Source organism: Myotis yumanensis, unplaced genomic scaffold, assembly GCF_028538775.1.
Source record: "Myotis yumanensis isolate MYYU_CA2020_CCGP unplaced genomic scaffold, mMyoYum1.0.hap1 SCAF_3, whole genome shotgun sequence".
Classification (NCBI taxonomy): Eukaryota; Metazoa; Chordata; class Mammalia; order Chiroptera; family Vespertilionidae; genus Myotis; species Myotis yumanensis.
The window spans coordinates 93,294,366-93,318,337 of NW_027223754.1; the positions used below are offsets into that span (position 1 = coordinate 93,294,366).

General features: G+C 42.0%; 1 protein-coding gene across 9 annotated transcripts in view; it reads right to left on the reverse strand.

The window, feature by feature from the left end:
- The window catches only part of ZC3H13 (zinc finger CCCH-type containing 13), a 143,772-nt gene that overhangs the window by 65,266 nt on the left and 54,534 nt on the right, over window positions 1-23,972 (reverse strand). The window lies entirely within an intron of this gene.

A 23,972-nucleotide genomic window follows, 5' to 3' on the forward strand; every position in this document is an offset into this window, starting at 1 on the left:
TGCCAGAAACAGACACTTGAGTGATTAAGATTGACAGCAGGCAGACTTGCAAAGCGGGCAGATTTGACCCACCTGCTTGCAACCAAGGCTGTGGAGACAGACACAGAGGAGCGATGGATTACTTGGAACCTAAATACAGTGCTATCTAACAGGAAACTGAGAAATGGCAGACAGAACAGAAGAGTGGGGTCTTAAACCAGCCCCACTGGGCCAGTAAAACTTGGTTGAAGCAAATGACACTTCACTTTTTTTTCAATCTTTTATTAAAAAAAATTTTTTGTTTATCTTTTATTGTATTACTTTTCTTCATTCTATTTTTATTGTTATTTTATTTTTCCATCCTTTTCTTCACTTCTTCTTTTATCCTGTTTTCTCTTCTCCTGTCCCCACTTTAGTTTTTCTCTTACCTTTCTTTTAACCCTTTGTTAAAAATTGATCTTCTTTATCTGTTAGTGACCCATTATTATTATTGTAGTCTCTGTTGGCTTACTCATATATCTAATATCCTCTCCCTTGCTCCACGTCCATACACCCTTCTCTCTTCTCTTTCTTCACTAGTCAGTTTTTTTCTATGCTTTTGTTTTTCCTCCCTTCTCTTACTATCTTCTCCTAATTGTTTAATTAGTTTGACTCACTAAACTCAAGCCAATCTGCTCTTGCCTCTATTCTCCTTTTCCAAAAATAAGTGAATAGACAAATTTTTAAAAAATGTTGTTTTAGTTATTCTTTTTTTCTTATCCACTCATTCTCTTTCTACCTCCTCTATGTTAAACTGTGGTCCTTCCCTATTCATTGAATTCCTCTACCCTACTTTCTGTATATAAACTCTGTCTCTACAGATTCTGTCCCCCCCCCCCTTTTTTTTTCTGGGTGATTGTTGTTTGTATTTTTTTGGTTTATTTATTTGTTTTGTGGAGTCTTCTCCACACACACACACACACACACACTCACACACACACACAAACACACACACACACACACACACACACACACATATATTTATCCCCCCTTCGTTTTATTTTCTCTCTTACCTTTTTCCTTTTCTCAGTATAATTTTTGATCTTTCCTTTTTCCTAATTCTCTTTTCTCTGGTGGTCACTTTTATTGGGGTTATTGGTGTTGTGAGTACATTCTTGTTTTGTTCCCTTTGTGTTGTGTCTTGTCGAGTTTTATTTTGGGCTGTTTGGTCAAGATGGCAGAGTGTGAGCCACATAACCAGACACCCTGAGAGGAAACATCATCCACGAACGGGACAGTAACACTCAAGACCCAACTACACCAAGAGAACCCAATATCCCAACAAGAGGCATCCCTAGAATAACTGGCACAGAAGACCTGAGAGATTACACAACTGGGTCCCACAAAACATCTACTATATTAAGACAAACTCAAAAAAATTTGGGTGACATAGGAGTTTGATCTAATACACAGAAACAACCACAAAAGAACAGCAAAAATGGGGAGACATGCCGAAACCGGTTTGGCTCAGTGGATAGAGCGTCGGCCTGCAGACTGAAAGGTCCCAGGTTCGATTCCGGTCAAGGGCATGTACCTGGGTTGCGGGCACATCCCCAGTAGGAGATGTGCAGGAGGCGGCTGATCGATGTTTCTCTCTCATCGATGTTTCTAACTCTCTATCCCTCTCCCTTCCTCTCTGTAAAAAATCAATAAAATATATTTAAAAAAATGGGAAGACAAAGAAACAACCCCTTTATGAAAGAAAAGGTGGCATCACCAGAAAAGGAAATAAATGAAATGGAGGTAAGCAATTTGTCAGAGAAAGAATTCCGAGCAATGGTTATAAGGATGCTGAAAATGATGGAAGATCAATTCAACAACACATGTAAGAATCAAGATGAAATGAAGAATGACATAGCTGCAATAAAGAACACAATGGAAAGCATCAAGAGTAGACTAGAAGAAGCTGAGGACTGCATCAGCAATTTAGAAGACAAGGTAAAAAATACAACACTCAAGCAAAGCAGCAACCAGAAAAAAACAACAACACTTAAAAAGCAGGAGAGCTTAAGTGAGCTTTGGGACAATACAAAATGAAACAACATCTGCATAACTGGGGTACCAGAAGAAGAGGAAGTTGAGCAAGGAATAGAAAACCTGTTTGAAGAAATAATGACTGAAAACATCCCTGATTTGGGGAAGAAAAAACTCACCCAAGTCCAGGAAGCACACAGAGTTCCAAACAAGATGAACCCAAAATGACCAACACCAAGACATATCAGAATTAAAATGGCAAACATCAATGACAAAGAATCTTAAAGGTTGCCACAGAGAGAGACAGAAAGTTACCTACGAGGATCTCCCATTATACTATCAATTGATTTCTCAACAGGAACACATCAGGCCAGAAGGGAATGAAATGAAATATACAGTCATGCAAAGCAAGGGACTGAATACAAGAATACTATAACCAGCCAGGCTATCATTCGAAATTGAAGGTGAAATCAGGAGTGTCACAGACAAAAAAAGTCTAAAGGAGTTCATTACCATCAAGCCAGAAATGCAAGAAATGCTAAAAGGATTGCTGTAAAAAGAAATAGAAAGGGAAGAAGGAACACAGGCATAAAGAATAAAAATGGCAAAAACAAGTACCTACCAATAATATTCTTAAACACAAATGGATTAAATGCTCCAATCAAAAGACATAGGGTAGCTAAATGGATAAGAAAACATGACCCATGTATCTGCTGTCTACAAAAGACCCACCTCAGAACAAAGGACTCATATAGACTGATAGTGAAGGGATGGAAAAAAATTATTCAGGCAAATGGAAAAAAAAAAGATGGGGTAGCAAATACTTATATCTTACAAAATAGACCTCAAAGTGAAGGCCATAACATGAGATAAGGAGGTCCACTTCATAATACTAAAGGGAGCAATTCAACAAGAGGATGTAACTCTGATAAACATATACGCACCCAAAACAGGAGCACCCAAATACATAAAAAAAGTCTGGAAGATATCAAGGGAGAGATAGACAGCAATACAATCATAGTAGGGGACTTTAATACCCCAATGACATCAATGGATAAATCCTCTAGACAAAAAATCAGCAAAGAAACAGCAATCCTAAATGACTCACTAGATCAGATGGAATTAACTGACATCTTCAGAATATTTCACCCCAAAGCTTCAGAATATACATTCTTCTCAGGTGCACAAGGGACATTTTCAAAGACAAACCACATAATGGGACAAAGGCAAAGTCTCTTCAAATTCAAGAAGACAGAAATCACATCAAGCATCTTCTGGAATCACAAAAGCATACAATTAGAAAGCAACTACAATAAAAAGAATGAAAAAAAATCACGCACTTGGAGGCTAAATAGCATGCTATTAAATAGTGATCGGTTTACCAAAGATATCAAAGAAGAAATAAAAAGGATCCTGGAAACAAATGACAATGAAAACACAACAATCCAAAATCTATGGGACACAGTGAAAGCATTCCTGAGAGGAAAGTTTATAACGCTATAGGTCTACCTCAAACAAACAAACAAACAAACAAACAAAAACACCAAGAAGAAACGGTAATCTACACTAAAAGAGAAACATGGTAATTAGCGTACGACTGCTACCCTTCCCATTGGCTAATCAGCATATCCTTATGCAAATTAACTGTCAGCCAAGATGGTGGCCGGCAGGCATGCACTGAAGCAAACAGGGAGGCTTGCTTGCTCCAGTGACTGGCGAACTCCAACGTTCCCCGCCTAACTTGCCGGCCTCTCAGCTGCAACTCTAAGCAAATATGTTGCAAATATAGAAGCTAAACAAAACCCCAGAAACCTGCATTAGTCAGCCAGGCTTCAGCCAGCCGAACTGCAACATTGTATCAAATACAGAAGGTAAAGGCCAGAAACCTGCTTTCAGCAGCGAGGCCTCAGAGCTAAAGCTGGCCCAGAATAAAAAAAAAAAAAAAAAGAAAAAAAGGAGCGGTTGGGAGCTTTAGTCACCCGCCAGCCGGAAAACGGCCCTCAGCTCCTCACCCAGACTGGCCAGACACCCCAGTGGGGACCCCCACCCTGATCCAGGACACCCTTCAGGGCAAACCAGCCGGCCCCCACCTGTGCACCAGGCCTCTATTCTATATAGTAAAAGGGTAATATGCCTCCCAGCACCGGGATCAGCGGAGCAGCGAGGCTCCCGGCACCAGGATCAGCGTGACAAGGGGCAGCGCCCAAACCCCCTGATCGCCCTGAGGCTCTGTGAGTGACAGGGGGCGGGGCCACAATCTCCCTATCTGCCCTGCTCTGTTCGTGACAGGGGAAGGCGCCCCAACCCCCTGATCAGCCCTGCTCTGTGCCTAATAGGGGGGAGCTCCCCAATCTCCTGATCGCCCTGTGGCTCTGTGTGTGACAGGGGGCGGCGCACCAACCCCCTGATCGGCCCTTCTCTACGTGTGATAGGGTGCGGCGCCCCAAACCCCCTGCCACCCACGGGCCCTGCTCTGTGTGTGACAGGGTAGAGCCATAACCTCTCCATTGGCCCTGCCGTGAGTTGACAGTGGCGGCGCCCCAACACCCTGATCGGCCCTGCTCTGTGGGTGATAGAGGGTGGCGCCCCAACCCCCCTCCACGGGCCTTGCTCTGTGTGTGACAGGGTAGAGCCATAACCTCCCCATTGGCCCTGCCATGAGTGTGACAGGGTGCAGCGCCCCAACCCCCTGATCCGCCCTGCTCTGTGTGTGACAGGGGGCGGTGCCCCAACTCCCCTATCGGCACTGCTCTGTTCGTGACAGGGGGGAGCTCCTCAACCCCCTGATCGGCCCTGCTCTGTGCATGACAGGGGGGAGCTCCTCAACCCCCTGATGGGCCCTGCTCTGTGTGTGACAGGGGGGAGCTCCCCAACCCCCTGATTGACCCTGCTCTGTGTGTGACAGGGTACGGACCCCCAATCCCCCTGATGGGCCCTGCTCTGTGAGTGACAGAGGGCAGCGCCCCAACCCCCTGATTGGCCCTGCTCTGTGAGTGACAGGGGGCAGCGCCCCAACCCCGATTGGCCCTGCTCTGTGAGTGACGGGGGTGGTGCCGGAACCTCCCCATCGACCCTGCCTTGAGTGTGACAGGGGGCGGTGCCCGAACCCCCCAATCGGCCCTACCCTGAGCGTGACTGAGGGTGGCATCACAACCACCCAATCCGCCCTGCTCTCTGCATGACAGGGGGCGGTGCCCCAACTCCCCAATCGGCCCTGCTCTGAGCCTGACCAGGGGCTGCACCTAGGGATTGGGCGTGCCCTCTGCCACCCGGGAGCAGGCCTAAGCCAGCAGGTCGTTGTCTCCGGAGGGGTCCCAGACTGCGAGAGGGCACAGGCCGGGCTGAGGGATGCCCTCTCCCCCCCCCTACAAGTGCACAAATTTTTGTGCACTGGGCCTCTAGTCTACACTAATAAAAGAGAAACATGCTAATTAGCGTACAACTGCTACCCTTTTCATTGGCTAATCATCATATCCTTATGCAAATTAACTGTCAGCCAAGATGGTGGCCGGCAGGCACGCACTGAAGCAAACAGGGAGGCTTGCTTGCTCCAGTGACTGCGGACTCCAATGTTCCCCGCCTAACTTGCCGGCCTCTCAGCTGCAACTCTAAGCAACTATGTTGCAAATATAGAAGCTAAACAAAACCCTAGAAACTGGCTTTCAGTCAGCGGGGCTGCAGCCAGCCGGACTGCAACATTGTATCAAATACAGAAGGTAAAGGCCAGAGCCGAGGCCTCAGAGCTAAAGCTAGCCCGGAATAAAAAAAAAAAAAGAAAGAAAAAGAGCGGTTGGGAGCTTCAGACACCCGACAGCCGGAAAATGGCTCTCAGCCCCTCAGCCAGGCTGGCCAGGCACCCCAGTGGGGACCCCCACCCTGATCCAGGACACCCTTCAGGGCAAACCAGCCAGCCCCCACCAGTGCACCAGGCCTCTATTCTATATAGTAAAAGGGTAATATGCCTCCCAGCACCGGGATCAGCGGAGCAGCGAGGCTCCCGGCACCGGGATCAGCGTGACAAGGGGCAGCGCCCAAACCCCCTGATCGCCCTGCGGCTCTGTGTGTGACAGGGGGTGGGGCCACAACCCCCCTATCTGCCCTGCTCTGTTCATGACAGGGGAAGGCGCCCCAACCCCCTGATCAGCCCTGCTCTGTGCCTGATAGGGGGGAGCTCCCCAACCCCCTGATCGCCCTACTCTGTGTGCGACAGGGTGCGGTGACCCAACCCCCTCCCCCCCCCCCCCCCCCACGGGCCCTGCTCTGTGTGTGACAGGGTAGAGCCATAACCTCTCCATCGGCCCTGCCGTGAGTTGACAGTGGCGGCGCCCCAACACCCTGATCGGCCCTGCTCTGTGGGTGATAGAGGGTGGCGCCCCAACCCCTTCCATGGGCCTTGCTCTGTGTGTGACAGGGTAGAGCCATAACCTCCCCATTGGCCCTGCCATGAGTGTGACAGGGTGCAGCGCCCCAACCCCCCTGATCCGCCCTGCTCTGTGTGTGACAGGGGGCGGTGCCCCAACTCCCCTATCGGCACTGCTCTGTTCGTGACAGGGGGGAGCTACTCAACCCCCTGATCGGCCCTGCTCTGTGCATGACAGGAGGGAGCTCCTCAACCCCCTGATGGGCCCTGCTCTGTGTGTGACAGGGGGGAGCTCCCCAACCCCCTGATTGACCCTGCTCTGTGTGTGACAGGGTACGGACCCCCAATCCCCCTGATGGGCCCTGCTCTGTGAGTGACAGGGGGCAGCGTCCCAACCCCGATTGGCCCTGCTCTGTGAATGACAGGGGGCAGCGCCCCAACCCCGATTGGCCCTGCTCTGTGAGTGACAGGGGGCAGTGCCCCAACCCCCTGATCGGCCCTGCTCTGAGAGTGACAGGGGGCAGCACCCCAACCCCCTGATTGGCTCTGCTCTGTGCGTGACAGGGGGTGGCGCTGCAACCTCCCCATCGACCCTGCCTTGATTGTGACAGGGGGCGGTGCCCCAACCCCCCAATCGGCCCTACCCTGAGGGTGACTGAGGGTGGCATCGCAACCTCCCGATCCGCCCTGCTCTGTGCATGACAGGAGGTGGCGCCCCAACTCCCCAATCGGCCCTGCTCTGAGCCTGACCAGGGGCTGCACCTAGGGATTGGGCGTGCCCTCTGCCCCCCGGGAGCTGGCCTAAGCCAGCAGGTCGTTATCTCCCAAGGGGTCCCAGACTGCGAGAGGGCACAGGCCGGGCTGAGGGATGCCCACACCCCCGAGTGCACAAATTTTTGTGCACTGTGCCTCTAGTCATATATGATAAAAGAGAAACATGCAAATTAGCCATCCCTCCGCTATGCTCAAGTCACAGCTACAAGCCAATCAGAATGACTATGCAAATTAACCCGACAAAGATGGTGGTTAATTTGCATTCGCAGGTATGAAGCGCCCCAGGAGGCGACCGTGGCCCCCGGGTCCTAGGACCATTGCCAGCCTGGGAGGCGAGGCCTGTTGCGCCAAGCCACACCCACGGGCTCCCAGGACCTTGCCGGCGGAGAGCAGAGCGAGCAGAGAGCGGGAGGTTTGGAGGACTTGATAGAGCAGAGAGAGAGAGAGGGCGGCTTGACGGGCATGGCTCCCTCTGTCATCCCAGTTTCTCATCACAGCTGTGAAAACTGACAGCAGGGAGGAGGAAGTCCCACCCCCACAGAATCAGCCAGAAACAGCCGTTGGTCAGACAGCTCTCAGCGGTCTGACAGCGAGGACTCTCATTCACCTGCATCTCCGACCATGACAGTAGAGAGGTGGGACTATGTCTAAAGAACAACTGTTGATACAACGTAGCTCTGCAGCTGAAAGATGCTGGGGTTATCGACAGAAAATGTCTGCAGAGCAGTGTGCGTCTGTTCTTGAAAGAAGGCGGTGCCTGTGACAGGATGTATCTGAACACCAGGTACTGGAAAAATGTCACTCTGATGCCGAAAAACACCAGTGTTTATCGACAGAAAATGTCTAAAGACCAACATGCCTTTGAAGTTGAAAGAAGGCGGTGGTGACGACAGAATATGTTGAGAGGACAGTCATCAACAAGTACTACCAATACTGGTAGGAACTGCCTTCTCAGCGAAAATGGAGTACATGAGGATGCAATTCTCGAACATAGTTGTGGTGGAATGACTGTTCGATGTGAATTTTGCCTATCACTAAATTTCTTTGATGAAAAACCATCCTATGGGAAATTTACTCGATGTTGTAGCAAAGCAAAAGTCTGTCCAAATGATATACGTTTTCCAGACTACCCGGCATATTTAAAAAGATTAATGACAAACAAAGATTCTGACAGCAAAAATTTCATGGAAAATATTCGTTCCATAAATAGTTCTTTTGCTTTTGCTTCCATGGGTGCAAATATTGCATTGCCATCAGGATATGGGCCATACTGTTTTAGAATACACGGACAAGTTTATCACCATACTGGAACTTTACATCCTTCAGAAGGTGTTTCTCGGAAGTTTGCTCATCTTTTGGATACAGCCGAAGCTACAAGTAAAAGATTAGCAATGCCAGAAAACCAGGGCTGCTCAGAAAGACTCATGATCAACATCAACAATCTCATGCATGAAATAGATGAATTAACGAAATCGTACAAGATGCTACATGAGGTAGAAAAGGAAGCCCAATCTGAAGCAGCAGCGAAAGGTATTGCTCCCACAGAAGTAACAATGGCGATTAAATATGATCGTAACAGTGACCTGGGTAGATATAATTCTCCCCGTGTAACTGAGGTTGGTGTCATATTCAGAAACGAAGATGGAGAACCTCCTTTTGAAAGAGACTTGCTCATTCATTGTAAACCAGATCCCAGTAATCCAAATGCCACTAAAATGAAACAAATCAATATCCCGTTTCCTACATTAGATGCAATGACATATCCTATTCTTTTTCCACATGGTGAAAAAGGCTGGGGAACAGATATTGCATTAAGACTCAGAGACAACCGTGTAATCGACAATAATACTAGACAAAATGTAAGGACACGAGTCACACAGATGGAGTATTATGGATTTCACCTCTCTGTGTGGGACACGTTCAATCCTATTTTAAATGCACGAAAATTAACTCAACAGTTTATCGTGGACTCGTATTAAAAAATGGAGGCCAATTGGATAAATTTCATCAAAGCAAACCAATCTAAGTTGAGAGTTGAAAAATACAGTGGTTTGATGGATTATCTCAAATCTAGATCTGAAAATGACAATGTGCCGATTGGTCAAATGATAATACTTCCATCATCTTCTGAGGGTAGTCCCAGAAATATGCATCAGCGATATCAGGATGCTATGGCAATTGTAACGAAGTATGGCAAGCCCGATTTATTTGTAACCGTGACATGCAACCCCAAATGGGCAGATATTGCAAATAATTTACAACGCTGACAAAAAGTTGAAAACAGACCTGTCTTGGTAGCCAGAGTTTTTAATATTAAGCTGAATGCTCTTTTAAATGATATCTGTAAATTCCATTTATTTGGCAAAGTAATAGCTAAAATTCATTTCACTGAATTTCAGAAACATGGACTGCCTCACGCTCACATACTATTGATATTAGATAGTGAGTCCAAATTACGTTCCTCTAATTCCCTTTCAATGTGCATGAATTTTGTGCACCAGGCTACTAGTAAATTATCAGACGCTACAACTTAAAGAATTAGAAAGAGAGCACAAGAAAAGCCCAGCGAAAGCAGAAGATAGGAAATAATAAAGATTAGAGCGGAAGTAAACGACATAGAGACCAAAAAGAAAAAAAAAAAACCCCAATATAAAAGATCAATAAAGCCAAGAGCTGGTTCTTTGAAAGGATAAATAAGATTGAGGAACCTCTAGCCAGGCTCACTAAGAAACAAAGAGAGAGGACCCAAATAAACAAAATCAGAAATGAAAGAGGTAAAGTAACAACCGACTCCATAGACATACAAAGAACTGTAAAAAAATAGTACAAAAAACTCTACTCCAACAAACTGGACAACCTTGACGAAAAGGACATATTCCTAGAAAAGTACAAGCTTCCAAAAGTCAATCAGGAAGAATAAAAAAATCTGAATAGGCTGATACTACCAATGAAATTGAAGCAGTAATAAAAAAACTTGCAAAAATCAAAAGCCCTCTTCTGGATGGCTTCATAGGAGATTTTTTTTTTTTAAAAAAATATTTCATTGATCCTTTACAGAGAGGCAGAAACATCAATGAGAAACATTGATCAGCTGCCTCCTGCACACCTCCTATTGGGGATGTGCCCGCAACCAAGGTACATGCCCTTGACCGGAATTGAACCTGGGACCTTTCAGTCCGCAGGCCAACGCTCCATCCCCTGAGCCAAACCAGTTAGGGCTTCACAGGAGATTTTTACCAAACATTCAAAGATGAACTAAAACCTACCCTCCTCAGACTATTCCAAAAATTCAAGAGAAAGGCACACTTCCAAGCTCTTTTTATGAAGCCAGCATTACCCTAACCCACAAACTAGATAAAGAAACTTGAAAGAAAGAGAAATACAGGCCAATATCACTGATGAACATAGATGCTAAAATCCTTAACAAAATTCTAGCAAATCAGATCCAGCATTATATTAGAAAGATCACACACCATGACCAAGTGGGATTTATTCCAGGGATGCAAGGCTGGTACACTATCTGCAAACCAATAATAAACGTTATACATCACTGAAACAAATTGAGAGACAAAAATCACAAAATCATATCAATTGACACAGAAAAAGCATTTGACATAATCCAACACCCATTCCTGATAAAAACTCTCAGCAAAATGGGACTAGAGGGATCATACCTCAACATAATAAAAGCCTTATATGATAAATCAAAGCTAACATCATACTCAATGGGCAAAAACTAAATTCTAAAAACAGGAACAAGACAGGGATGCCCACTTTTACAACTCCGGTTCGACATAGTACTGGAAGTGCTAGCCATAGAGATTAGACAAGAAGAGATAAAAGGCATCCAAATTGAAAAAGAAGAAGTAAAACTGTCATTCGCAGATGACATGATATTGTACGTTGAAAACCCTAAAGACACCATCAAAAAACTACTAGACTCAATAAATGAATTTGGTAATGTAGCAGGAAACAAAATTAACACCCAGAAATCTATGGCTTTTTTATACACCAATAATGAACTCATAGAAAGAGAAACTGAAAAAACAATCCCATTTACCATTGCAACAAAAAAAGATACTGAGGAATAAACCTAACTAAGGAGGTAAAAGACTTGTACTCAGAAAACTACAGGATGCTGAAAAAAGAGATAGAGGAAGACATAAACAAATGGAAGAACATACCGTGTTCATGGATTGGTAGAATCAACATCATTAAAATGTCCATACTACCCAAAATAATCTCTAGATTCAATGTACTCCCCATTAAAATACCAACGGCATATTTCACAAACCTAGAACAAACTCTCCAAAAATTCATCTGGAATAAAAAAAGACCCCGAATAGCCACAGCAATCCTGAGAAAGAACAAAGTAGGAGGGATCTCAATACCAGACATCGAGCTGTATTACAAAGCCACTGTTCTCAAAACTGCCTGGTACTGGCACAAGAACAGACATATAGACCAATGGAACACAACAGAGAACCCAGAAATCGACCCAAACCACTATGCTCAATTAATATTTGACAAAGGAGGCAAGAGCATACAATGGAGTCAAGACAGTCTCTTTAATAAATGGTGTTGGAAAAATTGGATAGAGACATGCAAAAAAATGAAACTAGACCACGAACTTACACCATACACAGAAATAAACTAAAAATGGATAGAGGACTTAAACGTAAGATGGGAAACCATAAAAATCTTAGAAGATTCCATAGGCAGAAAAGTAACAGACATATGTTGCAGCAATATCTTTACCAATACAGCTCCTAGGACAATGGAAACTAATGAGAATATAAACAAATGGGACTACATCAAAATAAAAAGTTTCTACACAGCAAAAGAAACCATCAACAAAACAACAAGAAAGCCCACTAAATGGGAGAACATATTTGCCAATGTTATACCCGACAAGGGTTTAATCTCCAAAATTTATAGAAAACTCATACAACTTAACAAAAGGAAGCTAAACAATCCAATCAAAAAATGAGCAAAGGACCTAAATAGACACTTTTTGAAAGATGACATACAGAAGGCCAAGAGACCTATGAAAACATGCTCAAAGTCACTAATCATCTGAGAGATGCAAATCGAAACCACAATGAGGTACCGTCTCATACCTGTCAGAATGGCTAGCATCAACAAATCGATAATCGACAAGTGCTGGCAAGGCTGTGGAGAAAAAGGAACTCTCGTGTATTGGTGTTGGAATGCAAACTGGTGCAGCCACTGTGTAAAACAGTATGGAGTTTCCTCAAAAAATTAAAAATGGAACTCGTATTTGACCCAGTAATCCCACTTCTAGGAATATATCCCAAGAAATCAGAAACACCAATCAGAAAGGATACAGGCACCCCTATGTTCACAGCAGCACAATTTACAATAGGTAAGATTTGGAAACAGTCTAAGTGCCCATCAGCAGATGAGTGGGTTAAAAAACTGTGGTACATCTACACAATGCAATACTTTGCTGCTGTAAAAAATAAGGAACTCTTACAATTTGCAACTAGGTAGACCTGGAGAGCATTATGCTAAGTGAAATAAGCTAGTCGGAGAAAGATAAATATCACATGATCTCACTCATTTGTGGGATATAAACAACAATAAAAACTGATGAACAAAAATAGATCCAGAGACATAGAAGCATCGAACAGTCTGTGCAACCTCATAGGGAAGGCTGGGGGTGGGGAGGAGATGTAAGAGAACCACCAAAGGACTTGTATGCATGCATATAATCATATCGCATGAACACAGACAGCAGGGGGATCAGGGCTTGTGCTGGTGGGGGGGAGTGGATGGGGAGAGGTCAATGGGGAAAAAAACCCCATATGTAATACTTAAATAAATAATTTAAATTAAAAACAAGCAAAGAAAGAAAACACACAATAATCTCCACAAAAAATGATTCAGGTGAGTTCTAGATAATCAAGATTTTACTATTTTCTATTCAGAGTAGGTTACTGAAAGTTTATTTTTAAAAATTATGGGAAACTGCTACATTTTCTAAAAGCAGAGTAACAAAATAAGTCCATATGACTTTTATTTTATAAACCAGTAGCATTCAGGTTTTGATCAATACTAGATAAATAATTCGGAGCTGAGTAAATTCTACTGTTCAAACTAAAAGACATTAATAAATATGCGTTTAATAACTGTGGCCTCCACACTATTCATTTCAAAAGCAACCACACGACAGATTTCAGTGCTATTCTAGTTAACAAACGTTCTGGGAACAGAATATATTCTTTTTTTATTTTTATATTTTTATTTATTAATATTATTTTTTAATCCCCACTCGATATTTTTTCCATTGATTTTTTTTTTTTAGAGAGTGGAGGGGAGGGAAGCGGGGGCATGGGCCTGACTGGGGCCGGGGATCGAGCCTCCAATGGAGGTACATGTCCTTGAGTAGAATTGAATTTACAACTCTTCGGTCCCTGGCACATGCTCTAACCACTGAAGAAACCAGCCAGGACCAGAATAAATTTTTAACAAAATTAATGTGGCCAATGTAGATTTCGGGATAATACTCAAATCCTGGATGGCAGCTCAGTGACAGAGGCCTAAGGAATGTTTAAGAATTCTTAAAAATTTTTTGGAGGGGGAAATCATAAATTTTGCTTGGAAACTTATGGGTACTCTCCCTCACCAAAACACAGGGGCAAAATTTTACCTGAATATCAAGACATTTGCAGAATACTAAAATCCACCAATGGATCTCAGGTTATCAGCCCCTGATCTATAAGGGTGTAGAATTGAGACACAGAAGACAGGGACTTAATGAGTCATGTGGTTTTCTTGCATCATTTGTCCCACGTGAATGCATACTTTTCTAGTAACTCAATAGGAAACCCCTGAACAATCCTCCCATATTAAATAGGCCTTGCAAGTCTTACTTGGAAGGAAGGGAAAAAATCCATATTAAAAAATACATTACTTTATACACACACAGTATTACATTATTACTGTTATTACTTCCACACACATTATTACTGTTATTACAAGCAAGTAACAAAGCTTCTGACATTTCACTGCTGCATCATCAGCTTTTAGAACAGAACCTATACCACATATTAGGTATTCAATTACTATTGGACAAATAGATAAATTAGCATACAGTAAGTCCTCACTTAACATCACTGATAGGTTCCTTAACTTTAAGTAAAATAATGTAAACAAGACGAATTTTACCACAGGCTAAATCAGTGATTCCCAAAGTGCGCGCTACAGCGATCCAGGGGGGCGGTGATGGCCACAGGTGCATTTGTTTTATCTTTTTTTGTATTACCTTTCTATTCTGAGTTCAATAAATAGTTTCATAATTTCAAACTTCAATGTTTCTAATTTACACCTTTCTTTACTATATTTTACAAAAAAGGTAGAAACATTAATACATATATCTTTCTGTTTAATTGCTATTAAAATTTTAAAAAAATTAATTTCCAGGGGGCGCTGAGTAATATTTTTTTCTGGAAAGGGGGCGGTAGACCAAATAAGTTTGGGAACCACTGGGCTAAATGATATAAACAAGAGTTAAGTTCCTATGGCAACTCATCAATGTTATAACAAAATGATGTTGAGAATCTGCTGTACTTTTATTTGAAAACACATATAGATATAATAACATCTAAATTAATTTTCAGGGGCAATTTTATTCAAAAGGAATTTAATTACATACCCCATCAATATGAAAGCAAATGACAAAGATTCTGAATATAGTGTTTGGTTTTAGAATTAATAAATTCTTTATTCACATTGATGGAGATAAATTAAACAGACCTTAAAAAAATCTTGGAGCCCTAGCTGGTTTAGCTCAGTGGATAGAGCGTCAGCCTATGGACTGAAGGGTCCCGGGTTCGATTACGGTCAAGGGCACATGTCCGGGTTGCAGGCTCCATCCCCAGTAGGGGGTGTGCAGGAGGCAGCCAATCAATGATACTCTCTCATCATTGATGTTTCTAACTCTTTCTCCCTCTCCCTTCCTCTCTGAAATCAATAAAAATATATATTTTTTAAAAATCCTGGAAATTGACTGGCTGGCATGGCTCGGTATTTGGGTGTCAACTTATAAACATATGAAATAAAAGCCGTATGGACTTATTTTGTTACTTTGGTTGGAGTTCGGTCATGGCACATGCCTGGGTTGTGAGCTTGATCCTCAGTGTGGGGCATACAGGAGGCAACCAATCAATGATTCTCTCTCAACATTGACGTTTCTATCTATCTCCCTATCCCTTCCTCTCTGAAATCAATAAAAATACAGTAAAAAAACAACAACCTGGAAATTAAAATTAATTTATCTGAAATGAAAATGCAATTTTTCAACTTTGTCATGTATGATGTTAGAATTCCAGTGTAAGTCAGGTACCCATGCAGTTCTTCAGTTCTCCTAGCTCTGCTGTTTCTTTCCTTAGACAAAAGAAATAAACCAAGTTCAGCCTTTTCTATATACCGAGTAAATCTGAGTCCTAGGCATTCTTTGTTGCTCCTGGTAAAACAATGTATAATAAGACGAATTCTACCACAAGGCTAAATGATATAAACAAATACTAAGTTCCTATGGCACCGCATCAATGTTATAATAAAATGATGCTGAGAATCTGCTGTACTTTTATTTGAAAACACATCTAGATATAATAACATCTAAATTAATTTTAATGGGCAATTATTGGACAGCCAGAAAGAAAAACTGGAAAATGAACAATCAACCTCAATTCCTCCTTATACAAAATGTGTTATCATTTCAATGATGAACTATGTAGGGACATACGTTAAGAACCACCTCTCAGAAATTTCTGGGTCACAATAACAAAATAAGAACACCAAGAACCATCAGAGAAGAATAAAAACTTCTTAAACTGCAAGTCAACAAGAACATTTAACATAATTTATATCTGATTTACATGTCATTTTCAAAACATACCTATTGGATTGAATAAAATACAATGTATATTTTAGGAAATTATGTTCAGGAATTGTGGATGTGCCAGTTAACCACTTTCTTATTGCTCCAGTAAAACACAATGATGCCAGATCCTAGCAACAGCTGAGAGAATCATTCTGGTTCTTCTAAGTCACCACAGGGGACAAGAAAAAAAAATTTGATCTACCTAAATAAGTTAGATAAGATCTCTTATGAAGACAAAGAAAGGACTAAGCATATCACCAAAATATATTTTTAGGAAATTACTGGGTTTTGGTGAACTTACAAAGTTATAGTAACTACTTACTAGGTAGATCATTTATTCTTAATATTACAAATACCATTTCACAGAGCTTTCCAGATAAAGGGCCAGATAATAGTGGTTTTACTCTAATGATCTTGTTACTTAATAACATGAGGAGAAATGACATCTCACAGGTGTAGCAGAGACTGCAATGTCCTATCCCAACACATATTCTCTCCTTGCTTTTTAGTAACCCCAATTTTACTTGGTTGAGATATATGCCCAGCTAAAGGATTACATTTCCAAGATGCCCTCATAGCTAGATGTAACCATGTGACTAAATTCTGGCCAATAGGATGTAAGAGGAAATGTGTGAGACTTCTAGGAAGGTTAAGGCTTTCTTCCTTTAATTTTTCCTATTGCCTGGAATATGGATGTAAAGGCTACAGCATTAGCAGTCATATTTAACCATAAGATATCTAAGCTTTTGCTTAAAAAGTGAGCATGCACAAGGAATTCAGTGTCATGACATTGAGGAATAGTGTATCGGTCTCAGACCCACCTCCCTCTGACCTTCTTTAAATGAGACAATAAATCACAATTTATGATTCCCAACCTTTGCTGAACACTGGAATGGTAGTGAGCTTTTAAAAATCTGGATACTGATGTAGCAACCCATACTAAATAAATCAGAATACCTGGGGACTGGAATTAGGTATCAATACATATTAAAGACACTCAGGTGATTCCAATGTGCAGCAAAGTTTGGGCATGAATCCTTAGTTCTAAAAGCTGATTCTAAATCTAACAATATTGCATCAGTAACAGTTAGAAAAAGAAGAACAAAAATTAGAAAAACTAAATAATTTTATGGCAACATTCGATTAAGTATTAGTTTAAGTGAAAACCTGCAAATGGAAAGGCATATTTAAATATTACTATGTGGTAAATTATTACTGAAGTATAAAGATAAAGAGTATATTTATTGACTTGAAAAAAATGGCGGAGGTATAGGCGGACGTGTTGGTGCTTTGTCCCGGAGCAGATAAGGCCGAGCAGCTGAAACGGGTAACATACAGCCCGAACAAAGAGAGGAGATTCAGCTGAGAAACAGTCTGCAGCCAGGAAAGACAGAGAACTCCAAGAAAATGGGGATGGTTAGAGATTGAGGCTGAAACCTCCCCCTGGACGCCAGCTCAGCCGCGAGACCGCGCCATCTTGAGCAGCTGTTATCCGCATCCAGAGATGGGCTACTAACCCGGAGGCAACGGCTCTCAAGCAGCGCGACTACATGAACTCAGAGGAGACCTGCTTCCCTCCACGGAAAGGTTAGAGTACCCCCAAAGGTGCAGTTTGCAATTCAGGTTGGAGCAAGGAATGCGCGTGTGCGCGGGGGGAAATCTGCGCCCCACAAAGTCCGCGCCCATTGAGGCCAGTGTGACCCGTAAGTGGGGAGGGCTCCTGCAGGGCTGCTCACAGAAGGTAAAACTATAAATAAGCCCATAGTTGGACTGGATGCAAAGGGGCAGCCTCAGAATCCTCCAGCCGGCCTGCTACTTGGTGCCAGGGGCCAGAGCGCACGCAGAGACTCTGCGCAAATCTGGAAGGTGGAGCCCCGAGAGTTCCCACAGCTTCCCAGGCTCTTGTTTACACACTTCCTCTTAAATCTGTGAGTTTGATTGTTGAGCCCAGTGCATGGGATTGCCCAGTTGGGGTCGCTAGCGGAGCCTTTAGGGGAAGATTGTTTTTGGGGAGCCTGGGAAACAGAGCTGGGAGTGGCGCCTGGGAAGCCAGCTCTGGGCGGAGCTGGTTCAGGTACAATAGAGAACTCCTGGTCAGAGAGGACATATAGCCTTGGAGGTCAATCCAGACACACTGCCACCCAGAGGCAGAGCCACCAATTGACTCTTCTGTAAATACAGATAAGGCAGTATAGGGGACCAATACAGCCGGCCTTAAAATCAGGACTGTGGCTTACAACACGGAGGAACAGTGTATCAGAGGGAAATTCAACATGCTCCTGAATTCCGAGCGTGCCAAAAAGAACAGTAGAAGATCTGAAGCACCTGCATTACTGCACATTTTTATGTTTATTTTTTTAAATTACTTTTTCACCTTTTAAATAAGAAAACATTTTTTTTCCCCATCACCTGATTTTACCCTTTCAATTACTACATTTTTATTTTTAACTAGTATTATTACTGCTACCATTTTACCATTTTTTAAAATGTCATTTTATTTTGTCTTTATTTTATTTTGGGACTATTGTTCTCCATTCTATTTTCATCATCCCTTTAGCAACATTTCTCTCTACCTCAATTTTGCCTCTGTGCTAAAACCCTCTTCCCCACTTTTTCCCTTTTGTTGTCCTGTTTCTCTTACCCTACTCCAGCTTTAGATTTTCCCTATTCTTTTTACCCCCTGTCAAAATGTCACCCTACTTATATATCCTTTGTCCAATCCCCTTCTCTAAATCCTTATACAACGTTCCCTTATCTTCCTTCACTATCCAAATTTTTTTTCTTCTTCTTCTTTTCTCTCTCTATTGTTTTATTGTTGTTGGCTTGATTGATGAGTATATTGGGTTTTTTTTTTTAGGATTGTTTTTGAGGTTATTCTGCTTATTCTTTTTATTTTTCTGCCCCCCCCCCCCCCCCGCCGGTTATTTTGGTGCTTCTGTTTTTCCTTGCGTCGCTTGATATTATTGGTTGTTGGTAGTTTGTATTCATCTCCAGGAATCTGTTGCTGTAATTTGTTGGTATTAGTGGCGGTTCTATAGGAGTTTTCTCCTCATATAAATAGTCTCTTCCCCTTTTATACTTCATTCTCTTTTCTCTCTTACTTTTTTTTCTTTCCCTCTTCTTTTTTTCCTCCCTTTTCCCATTTCATTTTTACACTCCCTTCTTTTTTTCTTTCGTTCTTTTTTCTCTTCTTTCTCTTTCTCTTCTATCTTCCTTATCTCCTAACTCTCTTTGCTCGGGTGGCCACCTTTATTTGGGGTTATTAATATTGTAAATACATTGGTGTTCAGTGCCTGGTACGTTGTGCCTTGTTGTGTTGTATTTGGTGCCTTTAAATCAACGCAGCAGATTCAAGCAACAGCGGCCTCCTGATCACCACACGCTCTGTCTGGGGAACAGTTGCTGTGTGTGAAGCCTCCCTCCACCAGCCAGAAGAGCCACCACAGCTGTGCACAGCACCCACAAGAGGCCCTGCTATCAACGGAGGAGCAGGTGCTACCACAACTGCCCAGGAAGCAACCACAGCCCGAGGAGCCACTGCCACCCAGGGAGCAGCCACTGCCACCCAGGGAACAGCCACTGCACAACTCAAAAACTAGATATGTCAGTGAGATCAAACATGGGTAGACAAAGGAACCCCCAAAGAAAAGAAAAGAAAAGGAGGACTCGCCAGAAAAGCAGCTAAGTGAGACAGAGGCATGCAACATGACGGAAAAAGAATTCAGAATAAGGGTCCTAGAGTACATGCACCGGATGGAGGAAAAAATCAATACCATATGCAAGAAGCTAGAAGAAAGAGATGAAAGAATCAACAACTTAAGTAAGTCCCAAGAAGAAATGAAGAGCGACATAGCTGCAATAAAAAACACCATTGAAAGTATCAACAGTAGACTAGGAGAAGCGGAGGACCAAATTAGTGAATTAGAAGACAAGGAAGCAAAACACACTCAAACTGTACTGCAATTGGAGAAAAAAATTAAAAGGCAGGAAGAGAGCCTAAGGGAGTTTTGGAACAACATGAAACGAAACAACATACGAATAATAGGGGTGCCAGAACAACAGAAAGAGGAACATGGATTAGAAAACCTATTCAAAGAAATAATAGCAGAAAATTTCCCTGAGGTGGGGAAGAAAAAAGTCACACAAGCCCAGAGAGTCCCAAACAAGGTGAACCTGAAAAGACCCACACCAAGACACATCATAATTACCATGGCAAATGTTCAGGACAAAGAGAGAATCTTACAGGCTGCAAGAGAGAGACGGAAAGTTACATACAAGGGATCTCCCATTAGATTATCAGATGATTTCTCAACAGAAACACATCAGGCCAGAAAAGAATGGACGGAAATCTACAAAGCAATGCAAAGCAAAGGACTGAATCCAAGAATACTCCATCCAGCAAGGCTATCATTCAAAATTGAAGGGGAAATAAGAAGCTTCACAGACAAAAAAAGTCTAAGGGAGTATATCACCACCAAGCAAGCCATACAAGAAATGCTAAAGGGACTGGTGTAAAAAGAAGAAATAGCAAGCTCAGAAAGAAAACAGCCACACACAAAAAAAGAAATGGCTACAAACAAGTACCTTTCAATGATAACTTTAAACGTAAACGGACTAAATGCTCCAACCAAAAGACATCGAGTGGCTGAATGGATAAAAAAACATGACCCATACATCTGCTGTCTACAAGAGACCCACCTCATTAGAAGGGACTCACAGAGACTGAAAGTGAAGGGATGGAAGAATATCTTTCAGGCAAATGGAAAGGAAAAGAAAGCTGGGGTAGCAATACTTATATCGGACAAAATACATCTCAAAGTGAAGGCCATAACAAAAGATAAGGAAGGCCACTTCATAATACTAAAGGGATCAATACAACAAGAGGATATAACCCTAATAAACATATATGGACCCAATGCAGGAGCACCCACATACATAAGAAAACTTCTGGAAGATATCAGGGGAGAGATAGACAACAATACAATCATAGTAGGGGACTTTAATACACCACTGACATCACTGGATAAATCCGCTAGACAAACAATCAGCAAAGAAACAGCAATCCTAAATGACTCACTAGATCAGATGGACTTAATTGACATCTTCAGAACACTTCACCCCAAAGCCATGGAATATACATTCCTCTCAGGTGCTCATGGGACATACTCAAAAATAGACCACATATTGGGTCACAAGCAAAGTCTCCACAAATTCAAGAAGATTGAAATCATAAAAAGCATCTTCTCAGACCACGAAGGCATAATGTTAGAAATAAACTACAATAAAAACAACCCAAAATACTCAAACACTTGGAAGCTGAATAGCATGTTATTAAATATTGATTGGGTTACCAATGACATCAAAGAAGAAATTAAAAACATCCTGGACACTAATGACAATGAAAACACAACAATCCAAAACCTATGGGACACAATGAAAGCAGTCCTGAGAGGGAAGTTTATAGTTCTACAGGCCTATCTCAAAAAACAAGAAAAAATGGTAGTTAATCATCTAACTCTACAACTCAAAGAATTAGAAAGAGAGCAACAAGAAAACCCCAGAGTGAGCAGAAGGAAGGAGATAATGAAGATTAGAGCAGAAATCAATGACATAGAGACCAAAAAAACAATACAGAAAATGAATGAAACCAAGAGCTGGTTCTTTGAAAGGATAAACAAGATTGACAAACCCCTAGCCAGACTCACCAAGAAGCAAAGAGAGAGATCCCAACTAAACCAAATCAGAAATGATAGAGGCGAAATAACAACAGACCCCACAGAAATACAAATGATTGTTAAACAATACTACGGACAACTCTATTCCAACAAACTAGACAACCGGAAGGAAATGGACAAATTCCTAGAAAAATACAACATTCCAAAACTCAATCAGGAAGAATCTAAAAATCTCAATAGGCCAATAAGTATGGAAGAAATTGAAGCAGTCATCAAAAAGCGTCCAGCAAACAAAAGCCCAGGACCAGACGGCTTCTCAGGGGAGTTTTACCAAACTTTCAAGGAAGAACTAAAACCTATCCTCCTCAGATTACTACAAAAAGTTCAAGAGGAAGGAACACTTCCAAGCACATTCTATGAAGCTAGCAGCACCCTAATACCAAAACCAGGTAAAGACAACACAATGAAAGAGAATTACAGGCCAATATCCCTCATGAACATAGATGCCAAAATCCTCAACAAAATCTTAGCAAATCGGATCCAGCAGTACATCAGAAAGATCATACACCATGACCAAGTAGGATTTATCCCAGGAATGCAAGGATGGTACAACATCGGTAAATCAATAAACGTAATACATCACATAAACAAATTGAAAGAAAAAAACCACATGGTCATATCAATTGATGCAGAAAAAGCATTCGACAAAATCCAACACCCATTTTTGATAAAAACTCTCAGAAAGGTGGGAATAGAAGGATCATGCCTCAACATAATAAAAGCCATATATGATAGGCTCACAGCCAACATCATACTCAATGGACAAAAACTAACACCATTTTCCCTAAGAACAGGAACAAGACAGGGATGCCCACTCTCACCACTCCTGTTCAACATAGTCCTGGAAGTATTAGCCATTGCAATTAGACATGAAGAAGAAATAAAAGGCATCCAAATTGGGAAAGAGGAAGTAAAACTGTCCTTATTTGCAGATCACATGATATTATACATAGAAAACCCTAGAGACTCCATCAAAAAACTACTAGACTTAATACATGAATTTGGCAATGTAGCAGGATACAAAATTAACCCCAAGAAATCTGAGCCATTTCTATACACCAATAGTGAACTTTCAGAAAGAGAGATTAGAAAAACAATCCCATTTACCATCGCACCAAAAAAATTAAGATACCGAGGAATAAACTTAACTAAAGAGGTAAAAGACCTCTACTCAGAAAACTACAGGACGTTGAAAAAAGAGAGAGAGGAAGACATAAACAGATGGAAGAACATACCATGTTCTTGGATTGGTAGAATCAACATCATTAAAATGTCCATACTACCCAAAGCAATCTATAAATTCAACGCACTTCCCATTAAAATACCAATGGCCTTCTTCAAAGATCTAGAACGAACTCTCCAAAAATTCATCTGGAATAAAAAAAGACCCCGAATAGCTCCAGCGATCCTGAGAAAGAACAAAGTAGGTGGGATCTCAATGCCAGATATCAAGCTGTATTACAAAGCCACTGTTCTCAAAACTGCCTGGTACTGGCACAAGAACAGACATATAGATCAGTGGAATAGAATAGAGTCCAGAAATTAGCCCGAACCAATGTGCTCAATTAATTTTTGACAAAGGCGGCATGAACATAAAATGGAACCAAGATAGTCTCTTCAATAAATGGTGTTGGGAAAATTGGACAGATATATGCAAGAAAATGAAACTATACCACCAACTTACACCATACACAAGAATAAACTCAAAATGGATAAAGGACTTAAATGTGCGACAGGAAACCATAAAAATTCTAGAAGAATACAAAGGCAACAAAATCTCAGACATATGCCAAAGCAATTTCTTCACTGATACAGCTCCTAGGGCAGTTGAAACTAAAGAGAAAATGAACAAATGGGACTACGTCAAAATAAAAAGCTTCTGCACAGCAAAAGAAACCATCAACAAAACAACAAGAAAACCCACTTCGTGGGAAAACATATTTGCCAACGTCATATCTGATAAGGGCCCAATCTCCAAAATTTATAGGGAACTCATACAACTTAACAAAAAGAAGATAAACAATCCAATCAAAAAATGGGTAAAGGATCTAAATAGACACCTTTCAAAAGAGGACATTCAGAAAGCCAAGAGACATGAAAACATGCTCAAAGTCACTAATCATCCGAGAGATGCAAATCAAAACAACAATGAGGTACCATCTCACACCTGTCAGAAGGGCCATCATCAACAAATCAACAAACG